This window comes from Eurosta solidaginis, chromosome 2 (genome assembly GCF_040869045.1).
Source record: "Eurosta solidaginis isolate ZX-2024a chromosome 2, ASM4086904v1, whole genome shotgun sequence".
Taxonomy (NCBI): domain Eukaryota; kingdom Metazoa; phylum Arthropoda; class Insecta; order Diptera; family Tephritidae; genus Eurosta; species Eurosta solidaginis.
Genome location: NC_090320.1, coordinates 133,035,661 through 133,058,902, shown reverse-complemented (window position 1 = coordinate 133,058,902; position 23,242 = coordinate 133,035,661). Strand labels below are relative to the sequence as shown.

General features: G+C 40.7%; 1 protein-coding gene across 16 annotated transcripts in view; it reads right to left on the bottom strand.

Moving 5' to 3' along the window:
* LOC137240233 (protein abrupt-like) overlaps nucleotides 1–23,242 on the bottom strand; it is a 935,093-nt gene that overhangs the window by 551,096 nt on the left and 360,755 nt on the right. The window lies entirely within an intron of this gene.

Genomic DNA, 23,242 nt, shown 5'->3' with positions numbered 1-23,242 from the left:
GTTGTACAAGTTTGCTACCGCACACCTTTTTTATACCTTCCAGCCGAATTTGTGGAAGTATGTCGCTGCCAATGACCATATCAGTCTGACTTGATATGTGGCAACTGGGATCAGCGAGCTCAAGGAGTTTGAACTGCTGCCAGATTTTGCGACTAATGGTGGAAGTTGGTAGATTTTTTGTTAGTTGCGGCAATACAATGGCATGAGCCTTTATCCTTTTCATCGCCTTGGATGCAACCAGTGTCAAAGGACAAAGCTTGGATGACTTTTGTACGACTTGTCCACCCATGCCAGAGATTTCGAACTTTGAATGTTCGAATGGAAGTTTCAACCGTTTTTGAACTTTCGAGGAAATGAAAGTTCTTTCCGAGCCCTGATCAATAAGGGCTCTCAGTTGAAATAATTCCCCTTCGTATTCGACTGCGACCATAGCAGTAGGAAGGAGAATTTGGTTATCATTGGCTGCATGCAATGATTGAACCGGTGCGTGTTTTGAACAACACGGTAGCTCGCTAGAATCGGAGCTATTCTGCGTTTGTCGAACGGTAGGTGTTGACTCAGCAGTTGTGTGCTGCACGTTTGGTGCATTCGTTCGCGGGGTGGAACGTTGAGCTTGTGGGCTCGCATGCAACAGCGTGTGATGCCGTTGATGACATGTCGAACATGACAACTTGCTCGTGCACTCATTGATGATATGAGTGCTGCTAAGGCAGTTTGTACACAGCTTAGCTTGGTTTACGAATTTTGTCCGGTTTTGCACAGACATTCGCTTGAATTGTGAACAGAATCTAATAAGGTGCAGGGAGTTGCAACATTGGCAAGTTTCCTTTTTAGATTCTGCCACAAGGGTTTGCGTCCTGTTGAAGGACCTGTTTTGCGCAGAATTTTGATGAGCGACTGGTTTTTGTTTGCTAGGTTGAAGCCTATTGACTCTTTCAACGACTTCATATCTCGAGGTGAGAAAGTCGTTCATTTGTGACAATGAGGGTAGATCTCTTCGAGAAGAGAGAGACTGTTCCCAAAGTGACAGGGTGGTTTCTGGGAGCTTTGATTAACAAATGTACACCAGAATCGGATCCCAACTGTCTGTCGTAACTCCTTGGGAGTGAAGGACGGATAGGCAGTTGTTGATTGTATTTTGCAATTTCTGAAGTTGCTCACTGTTTTCGGATGGAATAGTGGCAAGAGTCAGTAAGAATTTTATCTGGTTGTCAACCAAGATACGCTTGTTTTCGTATCGTGACCGTAAAGCTTCCCAGGCAAGGTCAAAGTTATCATCACTCAACGCATATTGTTTGACGATGGAGCCGGCTTTGTCTTGCGTTTTGTACCGGAGATGGTACAATTTCTGAGCACGGGAGAGCCTTGGGTGGTTAATGTACACCGCTGTGAACATGTCACGAAAAGCGGGCCATTCCTCATAGCCACCATAAAAGGTCTCCGTGTCGCATGCTGGGACTTTGAGGTAAATATTTGCCTCAGCCGGGGGTTGTTCCACGCGGGGTGGTGGAATCGGCGTTGCCATCATTTTGATCAACGAGAGCTGATCGGCAATCTTTGCTTTAGTCACTTCATACGTATCAAGGCAGGCGCATTGTTTGCTTTGCACTGAACTCTTGAAGTCTTCAGGGAAACTTTCGTCTGGTTTCGAAAATATCAGATCGTAAACCGATTGAAGTCGTGCCCAATAATCATCTAGTGATTTGTCCTTTATCATGAGATACGATTCAGTGTGATCCTGAATCGGTGCTTCGTTGAATTTTGCACAGTATCTCATCAGATTGTCACTTTCCGCTATGAACTTTTGCGCGGATGGGTCAACTGATTTGGATTTCTGGCGGGGGGATGTTGACCGTTCCTTGGCCGTTTCTTCCTTTGGGCCACCTTTTGGTTTTTTCCGGTTTCGGAAGTTTTTGGGGGACTGAGAGGCATTTTATGCAAACTTTTGGGTTTTCACCAAAAAAAACCGAATAAAATATTTGTCCGCTCAGAGAACGTTCGCAAAATTCGAAGATGGAAAACTCTTCTTGCCACAGAAATTTAAAAAATGGAATTTAAATTGGTGGCGGTGTTTGTGTTTTTTTTTTTTTTTGAACAATAGAGTCAAGCACGGACAACGGGACGTTCCTTAAATGATTTAAAGCCGCGAAATTCGGAATTTAGTAGTATGTATAATGTTTTGTAAAAACAAAATGTATAAAATTAAAAAAAAAAAAAAATCACAAACACTTTTCACTAATATATACGTGTAAATATACGTGTGGAAATAAACGTGTATTTGTAAATTACTGGTATATATAGGTATGTATATATTAGAAAATAATAATACTTGAGGTTTGTAGGGATATTTTTTAAAAAGTTCCTATAGGGACGAAAATATCTCAAACTTAGTTTTGTACGCCAGAATAAGTACAAATGTACGTGCGCAGTATACAAACGTATGTATGTATATATTTGTTTGTGCGAACGTATGCACGAGAATCAGATGAGCTTCTCTGTTTATGTTTACAAACATAAGAGTTTTTTTTGATTCGCTTCTTCGTCGCTTTAATGTCGCGCTTCTTTGTGAAGCTGAGTGCGCTTGATTGCACTGTTGGGAGAGTGCAGCAAAGACAGATGAAAAACTGGCAAATATGAGAGAGGTTGAGAACTTTGATCAGCAGTACACAGCTCTCGTTGCTAATGTAGCTATATGTGCTGGGAGAATGTCGCTGGAAGAGCGACTCGAACGTGTGAGTAAACACGTATGATGTCCTGTGAGTGGAGAAATAGGAATGTTGGAAAAGCAACTTGAAATTATTTGTACATGTATGTAAGTATGTACGTATGAATATTATGATTTTTATATATGCTGGCAAGCAAGAAAAAATCACTTGGAAGAAGTTGAACTGTATCGACAAGTTCAACGCTCTGTGCGAACAACGGGGTAAACTCAGCTGTAGAAGAAGTTTTTGCCGATGTTGTTCTTGCACAGTGGGTTTGAGTAGGCAAATAAACTGCAATTTTTTGTTGGTTAAATACCACTAGAAATATGTATACGTATATATATATATATAATTGGCGGATTTTGCCTATTGGTATAGCGGAATATTTTCTACCAATTTTTGGTTGCAAAAAAGTTGCAGTAAAACCAACGGTAAGAAAATTTCCGCAATATTCATGTATATATATGTTTTTGCAGTTTACAAAAATAATATAACTTTGCGGAAAAAAGTTGTATTATTTTCTGGTATTTTTTTTTTTTTTTTTTATGGAAAATAAAAAAAACTGCCTACTCACCAATTCTTGTATATACTGCTTCTTATTGTGTTGTTGTTGATTGTTGCTGATGATTATATAGTTGTTGTTGCTGCTTGGCTGCTGGGTAAAGGTGACTTCGATAATTGCAAAGCTTTTTCCACACTGGCACTTAAGATTGGTGCGCTCACAATTTTTCAACAAAAATTTTGTCTTCTTTTTTTAAAAATAAAAAAAAAAATTTTTTTTGTAAAATTTTTTTGTAAACGTATATATATTTTTTTTGCAATTTTTTTTGTGTGTATATATTGATAAGTGTATATATGTATATATTTTTCCACTTTCCAACTCTTTCGCAGACTTTGATAAAAAAATTCAAACGGAACTTGATTTAAATTTTTCGTTTTTCGCACTTATATTTTTTTGACAATTTTTTTCCAAAATTTTTTGTTTACATTTGTACGCTTTTTGTCTATATATGTAGGTAAATGTTTTTCTGTTTTTCAGCACTTCCTTCACTCCTCAGTTTTATAGTTAAATGTTCTTTTGTATATATGTATGTGTAGATACAATATATTATATTTTAAAGTAGACGCTATAGTTTTTTTTTTTTTTTTTTTTATATCACTTTTTTTTATTTATTTACGAACGAAGATTCAATTTTAGGGGCGGGCCAAAGATGGCTGCGAAGGACCATGAAGAAATGAATACTCACTTCGTCTTTCTTCGCTACACTCACTTAGTCGAAAATAAGAAGTTTAATAGTTTTTTTTTCTTAAAACGTTATAATATTTAATAATGTGTTCACTTCTTTAACACGATAAAATATACTTATATAAGTAGGTTCTAATTTTGGAAAAAACTTTAACTTTAGATTTTAGATAAATGTATATAAAGACGCATCTATGCAACAATACAAAGGAGCGCGTCCGCGGTTGCCGAGTGATAATGCTTGACTAGCGAATGGAATATTGTTCCTCGCCGATGGCAGTGGTGGATGTTCGTTGGCGCCTTTCCATTCGCCGCGCACGGCTGCGCATAGGAATTGCCGCCGTCTAATGGGGATGGAGGCGGCTTAAACACTCCCATTAACACACCACATTCTATATCCCCGGACATTTATCGCGAAAACATATTATTATTATTTTCGGTTTACCATACATATTTCATTCTCTTTTAATGACAGAAGATTTCAAGACCGGCGCAGATTCCTGTATGAACGATAATGGCGACCTGGTAACTGACGTACAGAGTGTGGGGAAGATGAACCCGATACCCCGATCGCCGATGATGAAAAAACTCCCCGGCATCCAATATCACGGCTAAAAAATCGCAAGGTGCCAAGTAATGAAGGGATACCCGCCGGGCTGTTCAAACGTGGAGGCGAAGAGTTGGTATAAGATAAAGAAGCAAAAAAAGTGTGTCTTGCAGTAAATTGGGACAAGACAAAGTACTTCCTGTCATCGTGGCCTTTGTACCCACTTCACTGTTGAGGGATATAAATTCGAGACTGTAAAGAATTTCGTTCATTTGGGGAGCAGCATTAAAGACAAAAACAATGTCGGCCTAGAAATCAAACGTATAATAACTCCTGCAATTGAAAAGAAAAGTCCTCTCTCGACGAAAAAAATTCTTGTTTTACAAGTCACTCATCGCACCTGTCCTGATGTATGGCTCGGAATCATGGAAGGTGTCGAGAGTAGATAAGTTGGCTCTTGGAGTATTCGAGAGAAAAGTTCTCCGGAAGGTTAATAGTCCTATCCGTGATTTTGCCGGCGGGTATCGAAGGAGCTATAATGATGAGCTACATATATGAGCTTTACGTAATCATGACGATAGTGCAGCGATTGAAAATCCAAAGGCTTCGCTAGCTAGGACATGTTATGCGGATGAACGAATACGCTCCGGCAGTTTGTAAACAGAGGAAAGAGAAAATCTTCACTGAGTTGGGAGAGAGAGTTGGAGGAAGATTTGACCTTGCTTGGTGCCCCCAATTGGCGACTGTTATCACAAAACAGGCTTAGCTGAAGTACTGTATGTGGAATTTTGGCAGGATTTGCAGATCGGGCCCGGACACATGTTTTGCTTACATTTTACTCCTTCTTTTCTCATTCCGTATGAAAAAAGTACAAAAACTGTGTGTTCGAGGGAGCAGGAGACCTTGGGCTCGTCCGACGAAATAAATGAAAAGATCGAAAATTGAGAATTAGCATTCACGTTATAACAAATATTTTATTTAATTAATTAAATATACAAATTATTTGATTGATTACAATATGAAATTGTAATGTGTTTGTGTGTATATGTATATATGTTTATATTAATAAGTATATAATTTTATTTCGACTTACGGAAATCGTGGTGGCTGGAGACTGCTGTTCCTTGGATGATCGCAAAAGAAGTGAAAGAGCCTTCTTTTGCATAAAATCCTCTAACTCGCGAAACGGTAAAATTGAACGATTATTGTAATTAACTGTTTGACAAAAGTAGTCAAAGTAATTAAAAGAATGCATACTAAGGCTGCCGAAAACATTTATGTTCCTAGGGCTTCCGCATATATTTATGTTTTGGCCCGCAGGCATAAACATGCTGGCCCCCTTGCGATAAGCAATTTCCTAGCAGGACAACAGCCAGCCACCAAGATCCAAGTTTACGAGTTTTCCAATGGTACGCTGTTGGAAAGAAATTCAAAAAGGAAAGAAAATGTATGGACGTGTATTAAAAATTTCAGATGCACTTGTTTATTACGAAATTCAATTGGTTAGCGTATAAAATTTGATGCAGTATAAATTCAACACTTAATATATGTATATAAATTCAAAATATGAATGTTTGAAAAACGAAAGAAAAAAAATGTTGACGTACACTCAGAGAAAAAATCGTTCTAAAACGTACGAAACAAGTTCAAAATTAAGAACATTCGTTGACAAAAGTCTGTTAAGTACGTTTTTTCTTAACTCGTGACCGATGGGCTTGTTTTAAGAACAGTTTTTCCGAGCACACCATTCGTATTTTATGACCAATTTGGTATTGATGTGTAAACCTCCTGTGCTCATTTCAAGCACTACTTGGGCTTGTTTTAAGATTTTTCGTTCTCACGCTTCGAGAACGTTTTGTGGTCGATTTAACAGTTTCCGGTCTTAATTCAAGAACGGTTTGTGCTTGATCATTGGTGGGAGGAAGGTAATTTTTTAATTACTACCCATTTATTTATTTTTTATTAATAAATATTTTTTTGTTATTAATTAAAAATATTAATAACAAAAAAAAACTATTATTAAAACCCAAAAGGTTTGAAAAAACGCATAATATTCTCTTATTGAGAAATTTTCCTTATTTGATGATGCAATATGAATATATATTTAAAACATTTCATAACAAGTTTAAGAATTACCTGTGCATATATTAATGAAACTGAACGAAAAATAAGAGTTAAAAAAATAGAATATAAAAAAATTGTTTTAAAAAACTTCAGAGTTTGACGGTGATCGAACTCGCGCCACACGATCGCAACCGCAAAATTCATAGCTGCTGGGCCACTACAACTGCTTAATGGCTTGTGCCAAATGTTGTATTTAACATTTTAGTGCACACAAATTATACCGTTTCTTTTTTCTTGAACTTAATTTCAGAACATTGTTCTTAATTTAAGAACATTGTTCTCATTAATAGAACATTTGTTCATATTTTAAGACCAGCCGTTCTATTTTCAAGAAAATGGTTGTCAGTTCAAGAACAAGGTTGTTGTTTTGAGAACAGGTCGTTCGTTTTTCAAGAAAAAAAAGTAAAAACATGAAGAGCTTGAATTGAGTCCGGTGGTGCTGGATTTTAGAACGGCGTTTTTCTCTGAGTGTATATGTTTTTAGCAGGCCCCAGATAGCACGAACCCAAAGACGGTGTCTTGGGCTAGTAGCGGACCAAGAGTGCCTGCTGGGATTGTGCCCTGTATATTTTAGGGAACACGTCTGCTGCTAGTAATAGGCGTACCGGGCAGGACTATGAGTAATACGCTCTGACGATTGCACTATCAACCTCGTTAGCCGGTGAGCGCTTGGAGAAGTTCCGCAGAACTATAGAATGCGTTGTTACCGTACTCGCATGCCCGTAGTTGCCTCGTAATTTGATAAAGCAACCTTTTTGCTTATTTGTCGCCGTCGTAGATAGGCTTAAATCTTTTACAAGGCCGTCCGAAATAATTGAGGTACTGGCGCTTGGATCAATTAGCACACGAACTAAATGTTTTCGCTCTCCGGATTCGACCTTGACGACTGTAGTCGGTGTAATCGCGGTGGTATACTGTATGCTCATTAACGCAGCAGTTTCCTGAACACCAGATCGAAAATTATTGCTAACCAGAGCCCGGAAAGCGTAGGGTTCCGCTCTTCTCCGGCGTTTGTTTAGTTTTTGGCGATGTGTTTTGGCATTTTGTTGTCGACGGTGCGGCTTAGTCGCTCGTGACGCATCTTGTTGCCTTTTTTTGTGCGCAACAATGGTCTAAATCGTTGGTCGGTCATATCGCTGCTTCGTGCGGTTGGGAGTGCATCTGGCCCCTTTTCTCGTTGGTGTCTCTGCGGGAAGCACTAGTTCCCGCTTGCGAGACAGATATTTCACCTTCCTCCAACTCTACAGGCGCATTATCTTCAGCTTCGACCACTGATGCTTCTAACGAAATGATGTCGTCATCGTCGTCGTCTTCGTGGCGTGAATACCTTGATGGGTTGTGCGTTGTTCTTCGCGGGTCGGCAGAGGTGTCAATATGGAGAAGACTGTGGTGGTCGTCGTTGCATCGACGAAATCTTCCCTCATTTGAGCAACTCTCTGTTCGATGAGTGCCTGCCAGTCAATTTGTTCAATAGCGGTGTATGAGCACCGCACGTAAACGATCTTCCGGTTTTTTGGCCCGAAAGATTGGACTAAGCCGAATCGGATGATATCGGCCGCAGAATTTGCACTTGAGGCTGTATTGTCCTCCGAACTCAATGCGTTTGCGCATAGCAGAATAACGGGTCATGTTGTGCTGTAATGACATTTTTCCCCGTTGAGGTAACAATGGTATAATGGAAAATGTCATGTATATATGCTGGCGAGCAATAATTCTACCGATTACCTCGATTAGAAACTGAGGTGGTTTGAGCGGCTTTAATAATAGCGGCTGCGACTTGTGGCTAAAGTGATTATTCTGGGTGGCGGCCACCGTGGTGTGATGGTAGCGTGCTTCGCCTATCACACCGTATGCCCTGGGTTCAACTCCCGGGCAAAGCAACATCAAAATTTTAGAAATAAGGTTTTTCAATTAGAAGAAAATTTTTCTAAGCGGGGTCGCCCCTCGGCAGTGTTTCGCAAGCGCTCCGGGTATATTTCTGCCATGAAAAGCTCTCAGTGAAAACTCATCTGCCTTGCAGATGCCGTTCGGAATCGGCATAAAACATGTAGGTCCCCTCCGGCCAATTTGTAGGGAAAATCAAGAGGAGCACGACGCAAATTGGAAGAGAAGCTCGGCCTTAGATCTCTTCGGAGGTTATCGTGCCTTACATTTATTTTTATTTTAAATTTTTACCCAGAAACCAAAATTTTGTAGCTTATTAGACTCGAGCATATACATATGTATGTTGCTTTATTGAAAATGCGATCCAAAAAGAAAAGCAAAAGATTTCGTACGACCATTCTGCAAATAAGTAAATTAAATCTTCAGCAACACTTGACGTATTTTGGAGCGATTTTTGTTAATCTGAAGCATTTAGTATCCTCCCCCTTTAATTTTCATTAATTTTGCCTTTATACGGACTAAAATAGTAAATTTTACTTTTCGGTATTTTTGTGAAGTTCGATTAAATTTCAATGAATGCAAAAATTACATAAATTAAAAGATATGCAAACGCAAAAAGTTTATATGGAAAAAAAATGAATTTTATGGGCAACTCCAATACCATTGGTAATTTGGATTACAGCACTATAATAAAACAAAATGTTTGTATTTTACGGGTAAAATAAACGAGATGCGATGAGAAAAAAATGTTTTGAACAACGAAAATACGAATGAATGTCGAGGTGGTAGTTTTAAGTAAGAGGAAAGAATTTTTTTTTGTTAAAATTTGCCTAACAGCTAAGTTGCTGAATAGGGTTTTGCCTAGATCTCGTTTCCCTTGAAGGAGGTTCCTCATTTTCAATGGTATCTGTTGGTAGTAGTACCAACTTCACTAACGGTCGTGTAACCTGACCATATTCTGTAATAAGGTCTACGACGCGAACTCGGTTATCGGAACAGGGATATAAATTGATCACTCTGCCCCTTCTCCATTCGTTAGGTGGCAAATTATCCTCTTTGATGACGACAACATCACCGACCTTTATGTTAGTATGTATGGTGTATATAGACCTCGTACATCAAAGCTGTGTATAGTTTTCAGTTTCTGCCATCGATTAACAATCGAACCATGACCACCCTATTATATTCTTGTTGTAACTCGGGCCTTTTCGCTAGTCGTGATTCGTTTGAATACAATTGTGAACAGGCTTTTCCTAAAGAAGGGCCTAAATTAATGTTGCTTGGGAAATCTGATCGGAAAAGAAGTGAAACGATATATCTTCCCTGATCATTCCGCACAGTTGTACGTTTGAAGAACTCTTCGCATTGTTGCTCATCTTGCGTACGAATTTTTGCTTTTGGTACATCTTCCAGTTCCCAAAAGCTTCCTAATTGTTTCACTAATGAAACTTCATTGAAATAGGATGCCCGATTGTTAGATGGTTTTACTGCGTCCGCTTGACCAGTTAAAATCCACCCGAACACAATTTCTTGGGCTAAAAGTGTATTAAGCACGTTTTTCCTAATACCCTCTAATATTATTTGTGGGTAAACGTCTCCACCCAAAACAAGATAATTTGCTCGTTGATGAAGAACCGCTTATCCGCCAAGATAAGATCTGGAAAAGCTTGTTGTGTCAACGCCGAAATTCGGCATGTTGGCAAGTTCCCAGTTACTTGTGGCAAAACAAGAACCATAGCCTCGATAGCACCCAGTGGGTCGACAGGTGACCGCAGTTGGATCATGCACGCTTCCTTTACCTGCGCAGAAACCGTACTATTGATGCCCGAAACTTTAGCATGCATTTTACGTGTTGGCAGGTTTATTCTGCGTCTGAGCCTCTCCATAATGAAGGAACACTCTAATCCTGAATCTATAAGTGCTCTGGTAGAAAATTTTGTACCATTGTGATGTATGTTAACCCGGGCCTACCTAATAAAATCCCCTTGCTTGTATTAGCATGATGGGATTGTACATTGCTAGCAGATGGTTTGTTACTGCTAATAGAATCGCGTGTTTGTTGTGCTTGTGTAGAAGTGGACTGTATATTATCCGAAGGTTTCTGTGATTTGTTAGACGGTTTCGACCGTTGATTCTGTAAATGCAATAAAGAATGATGTCGAGAGTGGCAAGTGCCGCAATTGTACGGGCTAGTACATCTCGACACCGAATGTCCCGAGGAGAGGCAATTGAGGCAGCAGCCATTGGATTTAATAAAACTAATCCTTTTGCTAACCTCTAACCTTTTGAAATTGGGACATCTATGAAGTTTGTGCTCTTTTGATTTGCACATCTTGCACGCATTATTGGCGACACTAGATTGATGTGCGCCAAGCTTCTTTTGTGAAGGTTCGGGGGAGAATTTAGGTGTACTATTTGATTTCTGAACCTTGGGTTTGGCCACTCGGAGACCTGAAACGCTTTCCAAAGTCTGAAATTTATTAGTGAGGAACTTGTCCATGTCCCTCCACTTATATATGTCCGTCTTATTTTCGACCGACTGCTCCCAAAGCGATAGTGTTAGTTCAGGTAATTTTGTTGAACATAAGTAGGTGATAATTGCATCCCAGTTAGTAATGTCAATTTTGTGACATTTAAGGGCGGATATACAATTGTTGATATCCCTCTGCAATTTTTTAATAGAAGTCCCGCACTTTGACTCCATTGAATCTAAATTGAAAAGAATTTTCCCCTTGTTTTTCGCTTCCTCTTCAAGCGATTCGCAAAAACTATGTATTTTTGACATAGTTCTAATATAAGTTGCATAGCACATTTTATGCTTTTTGCGAATTGAAGAAACCGCTTTTTGGTCAATGGTTTCATCTGCCAACAATCCATCAAATGCTTCTTTCACTTTTTCATACATTGCCTTAAAATCGGCTTGCTGAATTTTCAGCGCATGGAATGTATGATTTTTTGCAGGAATTTCATTAAATTTTTGTCGAAATCTACTACTGAATCAGTAGGTCTGGTAAAGTTTTCCATTTTGTTACAAAAAAAAAAAACCGAATGAAAAGCTTACAATGAAATGAAATGAAGCAAAGGTTGTGAAATACATATGTATTTGACGGGTTTACTAACTGCCACCACAGATGTCACGCAAAAAAAAAATATTTCCAGCCAGAAAAATACTTTATTGTTACTTAAAACTAAGAAAAAACGTATTTATTTTAAAATTTGATAATGGGTCGATGGTTTCGTGATAGTTTTGTACTGCTGTGCTAGGAATTTGTTGGTTCTAGAAACCAGATTTTATTTTTCCTGTACAACCCTAAGCTGTGTCGGATATTCCTTACCAGGGTAGGGGGAAATAACCGATAGCAAAGAGCTTTGATGTACGAGGTCTATATATATATAAATGAAATTTTCCTTGTACAACCCTAGGCTGTGTGGAATATTTCTTACCAGAGTATGGGGAAATAATCGATAGCAAAAGGTTTTTTTTTTGTACAAGATAGATTTTAAACGCACAGAATTTCACAATAGCTAACACAACCGGACACCCTGTAGTAATGCAAAAACGTATGTTTGTATAAACATATGACCGCCCGTACTAAATGCACATATATGTATGTATAATTGTAATTGAATATATTGCTCGCCAGCCAATTTGTAAATAATTTAAACACAAGTCAGTGATATTGTAAAATAATTAAATTTTTAGGGTGATATTCTTCACAAAAATGAAAGTGAATGGTGATAAAAGCTTTACTTTAAAAACTCGTATACATGCGCGGGCCAAGTGTTAAAAAAGTGAGGTTATGTGAATATAGTGAAATGCAAAACTGAGAAAAACTTTAAACCTTTGAAAATATTAACTTTTAATCTTATTTTGGAAAATTGTTCAAAATTAACATCAAATTACGGCCTTTGCGGGCACTTGAAAATTGAAAGTAAAGCAAGCATTTGAATGTGCGTGTGTCACGAACAAAAAGAAATCAACCCTTATCCCTTTAATTAATTTACACGACCACTATCACCTTTGTTCGGCCGGGGTGCGTCTAATCCTGGAGGTAGGTGGGCGCACCGGGTCGATCTCAATGAACGGGTTGGGTTTTTGGAATAAAGAAGAAAAATGAAGATGAGAATTTCTCGTTATAATAATCTGTTTTATTGGGTAGAAGTAAAATAAACTGGTTACAATATTACCTGACTGTATTGTAGAAAAAACGGCAGAGATCGCTGGCGGAAGATGTGTACGCGTTGGCTGTTAGAATCCAAGAGGCCGGTTGTATAGCAAGCTACAACCGTTGACCCGCAAAATCCTCCGTTTTGGAGGGGAAAGGCACCCACACATCAACCCCGACATGCATATGCATCAGTGCTGACAAAAAGCACACATACACGTGCATGTACATACATGCACATGCATGAGGGTGATGGTGTGGGTGGTTATAAATTAATTCGAGTATCGATTTGCAGAGTTGCATGGGGGGGATCGCAATCAGATGCGGAGAAGTTAGGCATCCTGCCTAAACATGCCGGCCCCCCTTGCGATACGCAACATCGTTTTCCGCCAATGACCTCCGCTGAAACGAGAAAAATGAATATAATACTTACACACTAACTTAATCTAAATGAGAGTTCGCCAGCTTCGCGGGTGGCCGGGAATCCTTCCCGACTTGCTCAGCATGCCACCTAAGCTAGGATGAAAAGTTAACGGTTATGAACAGATGTAAGTGAATATTTCTTGCCATTGAGTTATACGTAATTCTTAAATCTAGAAATTCAGAACGTAATATATGTATAGTCGATGGCCAGTAAGGCTGGACGAAGAGGCCGAGGTCTCCGTTCCAGAATGGCACCATTTTTGTTATTCTTTGTTTTTTTTTGTTGTTCCGGATGGAGAGGCCGAGGTCTCCGTTCCAGACTTGCAGTTTTTTTTTTTTTGGTTGGACGAAGAGGCAGAGGTCTCCGTTCCAAACTCGACGGTTTTGAGGTTTTTATGGGTTCGACGAAGAGGCCGAGGTCTCCGTTCCAGCGTCTAACTTGTCGTATCGCTCTCAAGGCAACTGTGGCATTTTTATGGATGTACCGGGCCAGCGGCCATAAGGTTGGTTGGGTGAAGCGGAGGTGTTTTATTACAAACGTATGTTAGGCTAGATAAATTAAGTGCATATGCGAAGCGTATTTTTAAATACACTTTTTACCAAGCAGAGATGCGTTATTTACGTTCACCTGACATAAATTTGCAGATTGACGATGCGTTCTCCGCGACGCGTTCAATCTGCACGTACCATTATGCCAAATGGACCATGCAACCCTGTAGTGTATTTATTGGTCAGCTGACAGCTGGTATGGTTAATTTGTGGTGTGCGAGTATATATATACATATAAGTATTTGCTTGCCCTTGAAAAAAAAAAACTAGGTCACTGGGACAGTAGCACACTAGGCCGGTAGAAACAGTTGACTTTTTCCCATTTCGGGACTTTGTCGTGTCGGGATTATTTTACTTCGGGACCCGGATTGTTTTTTTTTCGAGCCCTTATAATGACTATTTGTGATATTTGTTGTTGAAAAACAACAAGTCCTGCCCCCAGCCAAAAAAAAACAAGCAGTACCGAAGGCAGAAAAATCAAAAAGGAATTTTTTTTTGTTTTTTTTTTTTTTTGTAAATGAGACCACAATTATTTTTAAATGAGGTTTTCGCCTTTATTTTTGTGCGTAAGTATGTTTTGGGACTGCCCGGGCGCCCATATGGGTTAAAAAAATGCCAATCCCGATTTTGTGTTTTGCGGGTTTTCGGTACCCGGTTGCCTCTTTTTATGCAACACTAATATGATATGCCGAGCCCTTGGCATACATACATACATATGTACACAGGTTTGTTACAAATATGCCAACGGCAAAAGACAAAGCAACTGAACATTCATACACACCCGTGTATAGAATGTAAAATTCCATTGAATTGAAAGAAGCGGTAAAAAAATCGAATGATTTTTTTCTCGTTCTTTCAATTATTTTTACTACGGCGCATGGACAATTGAGGAGGAAAAATGGTAAGTTAGTTTTAATATTTATTCATTTGAATAAATAAAAGAATTTTTTATTTTTGATTATTAATTAATATTCCTTTTATTTTCAGGTGCCTAGTGATGGATGCAGGCGGTTGGCGTGATCCGGAGAATTATTGGTTTTGTGTGTCGTTCCTTTTTTTTTATTTTCTAGGTTACCGGCATTAAAAAAGGGGTGCTCCATCTGCGCCGTCGGCCGCGCCGTCAGTTGTCACACCTTTGTGATGCCCATTTGTGCATTTATTAATGGATTTTTTTCTCTTCTGTTTCATTTCAGATAAGTACTTCTTTAAAAATATAGCCGGCTACAGATGTTGAACTGATTCTTTTCGAGCGTTATCCAAGGAATCATTTGGAAGTGTTGAGTAGAGACTCATTTTTTTTCACCCAGAGTCGGAAAAATTTTTTTTTTTGTTTGCTGTATGGGAGTGGTGCGAGCATTCTTATCAAGAATGGGTCAAAAAACAACAAGAACAGATTTCGAATGGGTATACACTGAAGAGTCCCACTCTTCATGTCGGAAATTAATAATGGAAAAAATATCCGCAAATCAAAATGCTGTTTGGACATGATCCAAAATTTAAAATGGGTTGGCAGTATTAACAACGCATCCGTTTCAAATATCAGAACTGGGCCTGGTAACCTGAGGCAAACTGAAGTTTCAAATTTAGGCACTACCCCTACAGAAGATGAATCTTATGATGTAGACATTTCAATGGTAGTACCTTTGCTCATTTAGGAAGCCGTCATAAAAAATGTTGATTGGGTTTTTTTTTAAAAACACTAATTGATTGTGCTTTTAAAAGAACTTTAAGCTTTAATCAGTAAATCGAGGTACTCAAACTAATTTCCAACGGCTATGGGAGTTGTTGCACATGCATAAACAGTTGAGGCCAATAGCGATGCAGCTAAGTGCTACACGGAAAATTTTATTTTTCAAACCTATGGCCATTTTTATGGATGTAACGATTAAGTTATCGAGCCCAAATGCTTTAGTCCCAGCTCCCCGGTTGATTCTGTCGTCGGCAAGGCCTTATTTTAAAGAGTTATTCCAGACTTGACAAAGGAATATGTCCTCAAATTGAAATCGGCGAAATCGATAATGTTACATTTGAACGCTTAATCATTTTTGCTATACCGAAACACCACTCATAACCATCGACAGTGTGGACAAAATTTTAAAAACAGCTATGAAGTTACAATTGGAGTCTGCCGTGGAAGGTTGTGCTCATTTCATTATAGAACATATATCCATATACACTTTGCAGCGAGCATACGTCTTACAAAGTGAAGCTCATTGTGAGCTGTTAGATTAGAAAATTTTCGAATATAAATTAAGACTTCATGAACATAATGCAAAATGCAGAACTCCCAACAAACTACTCCAGCTCTTAGAAAATAATGATTTAACCATGGAATCGGAGAAAGATGTCTTTGCTGCCATAAAGCGTTGGTACGAGCATGATGATTTTGTGCGAAAACAACACTTTACCCGAGTTGATAGCCTCTTCGGCTAACACAATTTGAGACGGACTTTATTGTGATTAACTTCAGTCGTTACCGGGTTGTAGTAGTTTGGCACGGGACGCCATATCCTGTATCACTTGTCCAATAGATCGTTCTAATCTCAAATTAACTATCCAAAGCTACGCGAAGTGCAGGAAGAATCATTGATGGCATTTTATCTTGAGGCTGAAGGCTATGAGCCTGGAGCCATTTTTCAATATAACAAAGCTGCAGATGTATGGCATAAATGGATTCATATCGAAACACAAAATGATTTTATGAAATTCAGACCAATTTTTATGAGAATTTAACTTTCATTGGCGGGACTCGAAAAAGGAGATACGAAGTTAGCAGCTGGAGTCTCAGAAGTACAACATTTAAACAATTGCCTGCAATAAATAGGTCACGAAGTTCACCCGATGTTGTGGTATGGCATGAAAAAATCTATGCAATTTGAGGAGAGGGTAACAGCAATTAGTGGAAAAGTGCTCAGTTTCGAATGGTTGGAAGTTAATGCGAAGTATGGATACACCACGTCGTTCTTCTAGCGTAGTAGCTCTAAACGGGAAAATTTATGTAATAGACGGATATAATGATGCCGTATTAAAATCTGTTGAATGCTATGATCCTCTGACCAACTCCTGGGCTCAGGGTGCATGTATGAATGAAGGTCATGAATAGCCTGGTGCTCTTGTGCTCAATGAGCGTATACTTATTGTCGGAGGTACTAGTGAAGCGGACCACGTTACGATGAACAAAGACTTGAATGGACTAAGATTTGTTCTTTTAATGCTGGACGTTGGACGAGTGGTTGCATTTCTATGAATAATCAATTATGGGCTATCGAAGGCATACATACTAATGACGCCTATAAAGATCATGTTTCAGTTTACGATGGTTTTATGTTCTCGAAATGTTTATATGCTTCAATGACAATGTAAAACTAGCTTGAATTAAAATAAAAAAGCATTTACAGCAAAACAAAAAAAAAACAGTCGGCCCCAAGCGATATTTTACAGAAAGAGCAGCTTCAACATGGATTGATTGGTGGCGCTCAAAAAAAACAACCACAAGAAAGAACAACCCAACAAAGATGGAAGCCAACAAACGGATTGTGCATTAGACTCCACAAATTGGCTAGATTCGATGTGAGGAACCTTTGCACAAAAGCGCTGCTAAGCATTTCTAGATAATTGCACACCACGCCGTATACAAACACATATTCTATTCTGCTTCCTGGACCCCGGCAGTACGGATGGGAAATACGACAATTAGAGAAGCGAAAAGCAGCTGTTACTGAGGTTTAACTATACCAATATTTTTCCCCTCTAACCTATGCGTAATTTACTTTCTCCTTTTCTCGCAGGTATCCTAAAATGTGAAATACGCAAATCATCCGGGCCTATTACGCTTTGTTGCCTTTATGTTTGGCGGCCATATACAGGGCATCACATGCAAAATGAGTAACTCTACGCCGTTGGTGAGTCACGTAAGTTTTGCTTAGTTTTACTGTTTGCTGAAAACTAACTCCATTTCTCCACTTTTTGGTATTGCCCAAAAGGTTATTCTGTAAAAAATAGGGGTTTTGTGGCAGATGGGGGATCTGCTTTAGGGTTCTGGTGTCCTCGCTCGGAGGAGCGAGTGAATGTAGGTTGACTTTTGGAAATTGAAAAATATAAAAGGCTGAAAGCCCTTAGATTCTGTGGCAGATCGGTTCGCCCTTCTGCGGTAGGCTTTTCTGGTGTCCTCGTTCCGGGATAACGAGTGAGTTGGGGTTGTTTCTTGTGTCCTCGTTCGAGGTGAGAGAGTGAATTTGGGTTGGTTTTTTTTTTAAGTAGGGATATGGAGGACGGAAGGATTGTTAGGAGCTCGTCGCCTTCTCGCAATCCGTATCTTCCGGTGGAAGAAGGATCATTTTGACCAAAGGTCGTCTGACTTGACCCTTCTCGGTTTTGAGGTCGACTACGCGTACTCGGTCATCTTCGCCGGGGTGTACGTAGGCAACTCGACCTAACCTCAATTCGTTGGGAGATAAGTTGTCCTCTTTGAGGACAGCGAGATCTCCCACTTTTATATTCTGACTGGGATGCCTCCACTTCACTCGTTTTTGAAGTTCGGATAGATATTCGGTTTTCCATCGCTTGCAGAAAGCGTGATGGAAGGCATTGAGTTTCTGCCACCGATTGATCATCGAGGCAGGGCTCTCACTAGCATCCGGCTCTGGCGGAGCCAGTAGATGGCTGCCAGTGATGAAATGACCTGGGGTAAGAGGCTCAAGGCGGCCACCGTGGTGTGATGGTAGCGTGCTCCGCCTATCAAACCGTATGCCCTGGGTTCAACTCCCGGGCAAAGCAACATCAAAATTTTAGAAATAAGATTTTTCAATTAGAAGAAAATTTTTCTAAGCGGGGTCGCCACTCGGCAGTGTCTGGCAAGCGCTCCGATTGTATTTCTGCCATGAAAAGCTCTCAGTGAAAACTCATCTGCCTTGCAGATGCCGTTCGGAGTCGGCATAAAACATGTAGGTCCCGTCCGGCCAATTTGTAGGGAAAAATCAAGAGGAGCACGACGCAAATTGGAAGAGAAGCTCGGCCTTAGGTCTCTTCGGAGGTTATCGCGCCTTACATTTTTTTTTTTTTTTTAAGCGGCTCAAGGTCCGTTGGGTCATTGGATGCCGGGCTGAGCGGCCGCGAGTTCAGGCATGCCTCGATGCGGCACAAGAGTGTATGGAATTCCTCGAATGTGAATTTGTGTGGTGAGGCTATCTTTTTGAAGTGGCTTTTGAAGCTTTTCACTCCAGCCTCCCACAGCCCTCCCATGTGGGGAGCGCCCGCAGGGATGAAGTGCCAAGTGAGTGACTGGTGGCTGTACTTCGAGACAGCATTGTCTCGGGCTTGTGAAATGAAAGTTTTAAATTCCGATCGTAGGGATCGTGAAGCTCCGACAAAGTTTGTACCGTTGTCGGAGTAGACGTTTTTGGGACATCCGCGTCTAGATATAAAACGGGCAAAAGCCGCAAGAAATGATGGTGTGCTGAGGTCAGTAGTGGCCTCCAGATGAAGTGCTCATGTGGAAAAACACACGAAAAGGCAAACATAGCCTTTGGATAGTCGACACCCTCTGCCGCGGTAACTTTTAATGTCGAAGGGTCCGGCGAAGTCGACTCCAGTATTCGTGAATGCACGGCTGAATGTCTTGCGTTCGCGAGGGAGAATACCCATAAGTTGGGTCTGAGACGCTTTCGGTGTACAGTGCAAACTTTGCAATTGTGAATTGTTTTGCCCTAATCATGGTTTTGATGTTAGGTATCCAATAGTGGGTGCGTATCAGTCGTAACATGAGTTGGTTTTCCCCATGCAGACTTTGTTGATGAAACATTAGGACTGTCAGACGGGATAACCGGCAGTTGTATGGGAGGAGGATTGGGTGGCGTTCAGTAAAAGCCAAGTCCTTTGACGCCCCGAGTCGCCCTCCTACCCGAATGATGCCATGTTGGCCTAGATAGGGATTAAGTGAGAGTATTGCACTTTTCCCTGCAATTGGTTTTCCGGCCTTAAGATCACTATATTCGGAACTATAGTGTTGTTTCTGATAGATTTTAATTAAGAGTTGGGTTACTGATTTGATCTCATCAGGAGAGATTAAAGGTGACTTGACTTCTTTGCTAGAACCTCATAACGTATGAGAGCACCCGTAAAGCCCTAGGTAGGTCTGAAAAGCGTTGGAGAACATCGGTAGTATTTACTGTTGTTGTTGCGCAAGTCTTCGCCCTCTTTTCCTCTACGGAGGTGATGTAGTCACTTTCTTGTGCTGGCCATTGGGAAGTGTCTTCTTGCAGCCAAGAAGGTCCCTGCCACCACAACGAATTGTTGACCAATTCAGACGCAGGTAATCCTCTGCTATCTAAATCTGCTGGGTTAGATCCTGAGTTTACATGCACCCAGTCCTTATTTCCGACCATGTCGATGATCTTGGTGATCCGATGTGCGACGAAAGTGGACCAGGAACACGGAGATTTCCTTATCCATGCGAGGACGATTGTTGAATCCGTCCAGAGGTGCACTTTCACTGGTCCCAACTTGAGGTTCCTGAAAATTGATTCGGTGATTTCCGCTAACAGCACGGCTCCGCAAAGTTCCAATCGTGGAAGAGAAAGAGTTTTCACTGGGGCTACTCGGGTTTTGGCTAGAAGCAGGTTTGTTCAGATGTCATTATCCGTTTTTACGCGCATGTAAACGGCTGCTGCATAAGCCTTTTCGGATGCGTCACAAAATCCATGGATATCGATGTCGGTTCCTGGTGAAAAGTTGACCCATCTAGGTATCCGGATCTTATCGATTGCATGGTATTGGTCGGTGAAGGTTTTCCATCGTTCCAGCGTACTGGTAGATACTGGTTCGTCCCAAGCGGTGCCTTCCAACCAAATACTCTGCATGAGTATTATTGCCACAATGACCATTGGTGCCAGCCATCCCAAGGGATCGAAAAGTTTGGCGATTGCTGATAGTATCGCTCTCTTCGTAATGTTTGCCGGGTTGTCCAGCGGCCCTGCTTTAAAATAAAATAAGTCGGAGAGGGCATTCCATCGAATGCCTAACGCTTTAACTGAACTGGTATCTTCGAATGCCAGAAAGTTTTCATTGAGCAGGTCTGCTTTGGGGATGTCCCTTAGAATGTCTTCTGAATTGGATGTCCATTTGCGAAGTGGAAAGCCCGCTGAGTGTAGGACTTGACGAATTTCATCTCTGGCTTTAATAGTCGATGTGATCGTATGTCCACCCGCTAACACGTCATCTACATACATGTATTCTCGTAGTATGTTAGCCGCTGTAGGGTGTGAATTTGACACGTCGTCTGCCAGTTGTAGGAGCGTTCTTATCGCGAGATATGGAGCGCAATTCACTCCGAAGGTAACCGTCTTTAATTCATAAAGACGAATAGGGTCATTCGGGGACGTGCGATGCACTATACGTTGAAATTTTGTGTGATTTTCGTTCACCCAAATTTGTCGATACATCTTTTCGATGTCGCTATTGAAGACGAAACGGTATAGTCTCCAACGTAAGATAAGGATGGGTAGATCGGCTTGTAGAACTGGGCCTGGGAGGAGAATATCGTTTAGGCTATTACCGTTGGCCGTAGGGCTCGAGGCATTAAATACTACGCGTACCTTGGTGGTTGTACTTTCTGCTTTTACAACGGCGTGGTGGGGCAGGAAGTAATGATCCGAATCGTCGGATGAGATATTCTTTTGTAATTTTCTCATATGTCCGAGCGTATCATATTCTGACAACACTCGAACATACTCTTTACCTAAATCTGGGTTTTTTATTAGTCGCCCCTCATTCCGGAAGAATTGAGAGCATGCGCGTTTCAGGAACGGTCCCAAATTAATGTTATCAGGGTAATCCTGCCTGAATGGTAGTGATACGGTGTATCTTCCATCTTCATCACGTTTCGTTATTTCCTTAAATAATTGTTCGCAGTACCTTTCCTCTTCATTTAATATTTTATTTTTTGATACATTTTCTACCTCCCAGAACGCTTTGAGTTGGTTGTCTAACGCAACCTCGTTGTAAAAAGACATAATGCTCTTCGTTGGATTCGGTGATTCGATACGACCGGTTAGTATCCAACCGAACACTGTCTCTTGGGCTAAGACTGTGTTTAGCACATTCCTCTTTATACCGCTCATTATAATTTGGGGATATATATCTCCGCCAAGTATGAGGTCCACGTCTTCGTTGACGTAGAACATCTTGTCTGCCAAACCAAGTCTGGGAATGCATGCATAGTTATTGCGTTGATATGGCAGGATGGAAGATTCCCAGTGAGTTTCGCTAGAACTAGTACGGGTGTAGTCAGGCTGAAGCAGGGATCCACTGGTGAACGTAATTCGATGTTGGATGCTTCTTTCACCTGAGCTGACACCGCATTTGTGATGCCTGAAATATGGCATGCATTTTCCTCGCTGGCAAATTGATTCTGCGTTTCAGTCTTTCAGTTATAAAGGAACATTCAGACCCAGAATCAATTAATGCCCGCGCGGAGAAGTCGGTACCATTATGGTGAATGTGTACGCGATCAGTTGCTAATAGCACACCTGTGCTGGAATTGGCATGGCAGGATTTGACATTCTGGTTCGTAGAAGAAGGTGGTTGTCCCGATTCCTGTCTTTTCCGTGCCTGTACCGAAGTTGATGGGATATTATCCGCATCTTTGAACGGGTTGCGCACCGCCGGTTGCTGAAGTGTGTCCGCATGTAGGAGCGTGCGGTGACGAGAGTGGCATTTGGAACAGTGTATGAACTGGTGCACCTTGTCACTGTGTGTCCTGGGGATAAACAATTCAGGCAGCCATTTGTGGATTTGACGAATTTAATCCTTTCTACCGGGTTTAAATCGCAAAAACGTGAACAGTTGCGTAATCTGTGCTCCGTAGATTTGCACATTTTACACATTGATTTTGTTGTTTGCTTGGTTACTTTGGTTTGAAAAGCACCAAGTCTTTTTGTAGGGTTTTCCGTCAACTGGTGCGGACGTGTTAGACTTTTGCACTTAGAAGTAGCATTCCCTGTAAAACCAGACACGGTTTCAAGTGTCTGGAAACGATTTGACAAGAATTTGTCCATTTCCTCCCACTTGGATATGTCCGTTTTGTGGTCGATGCTCTGCTCCCATAGAGCCAACGTATTCTCAGGTAATTTTGTCGAACATAATTAAGTAATAATCGCATCCCAATTTGAAACGTCAATCTGATGTGTTTTTAAGGATGCTAAACAATTATTTATGTCGCGCTGTAAGGTTTTGATTGAGCTGCCGCACTCGCTATCTATCTTTTTTAGATTAAATAAAATTTGTAGTTGTGAGTTCACGAGAATCCGCTTATGCTCGTATCTCTCACATAGGTTTTTCCAGGCTGTTTCGAAGCCTTCATTTGTCAAAGGACATTTCTTGACAATGTCCTTTGCCTCACCTTGGGTTTTTTGGTTAAGGTGGAACAACTTTTCTACCGGGCTTAGGCGACTGTTGTTTTTGTAGATGGCCGTGAACAGGTCACGAAACGTTGGCCAAGATAGGTAGTCGCCCTTGAATACCTCAGTATCGCAAGCTGGCAGGCGGATACTGTGTTCGCGCGCGCGTTCTCCCTCAGGTTTGACTGCCCTATCTTTTTTCTCCT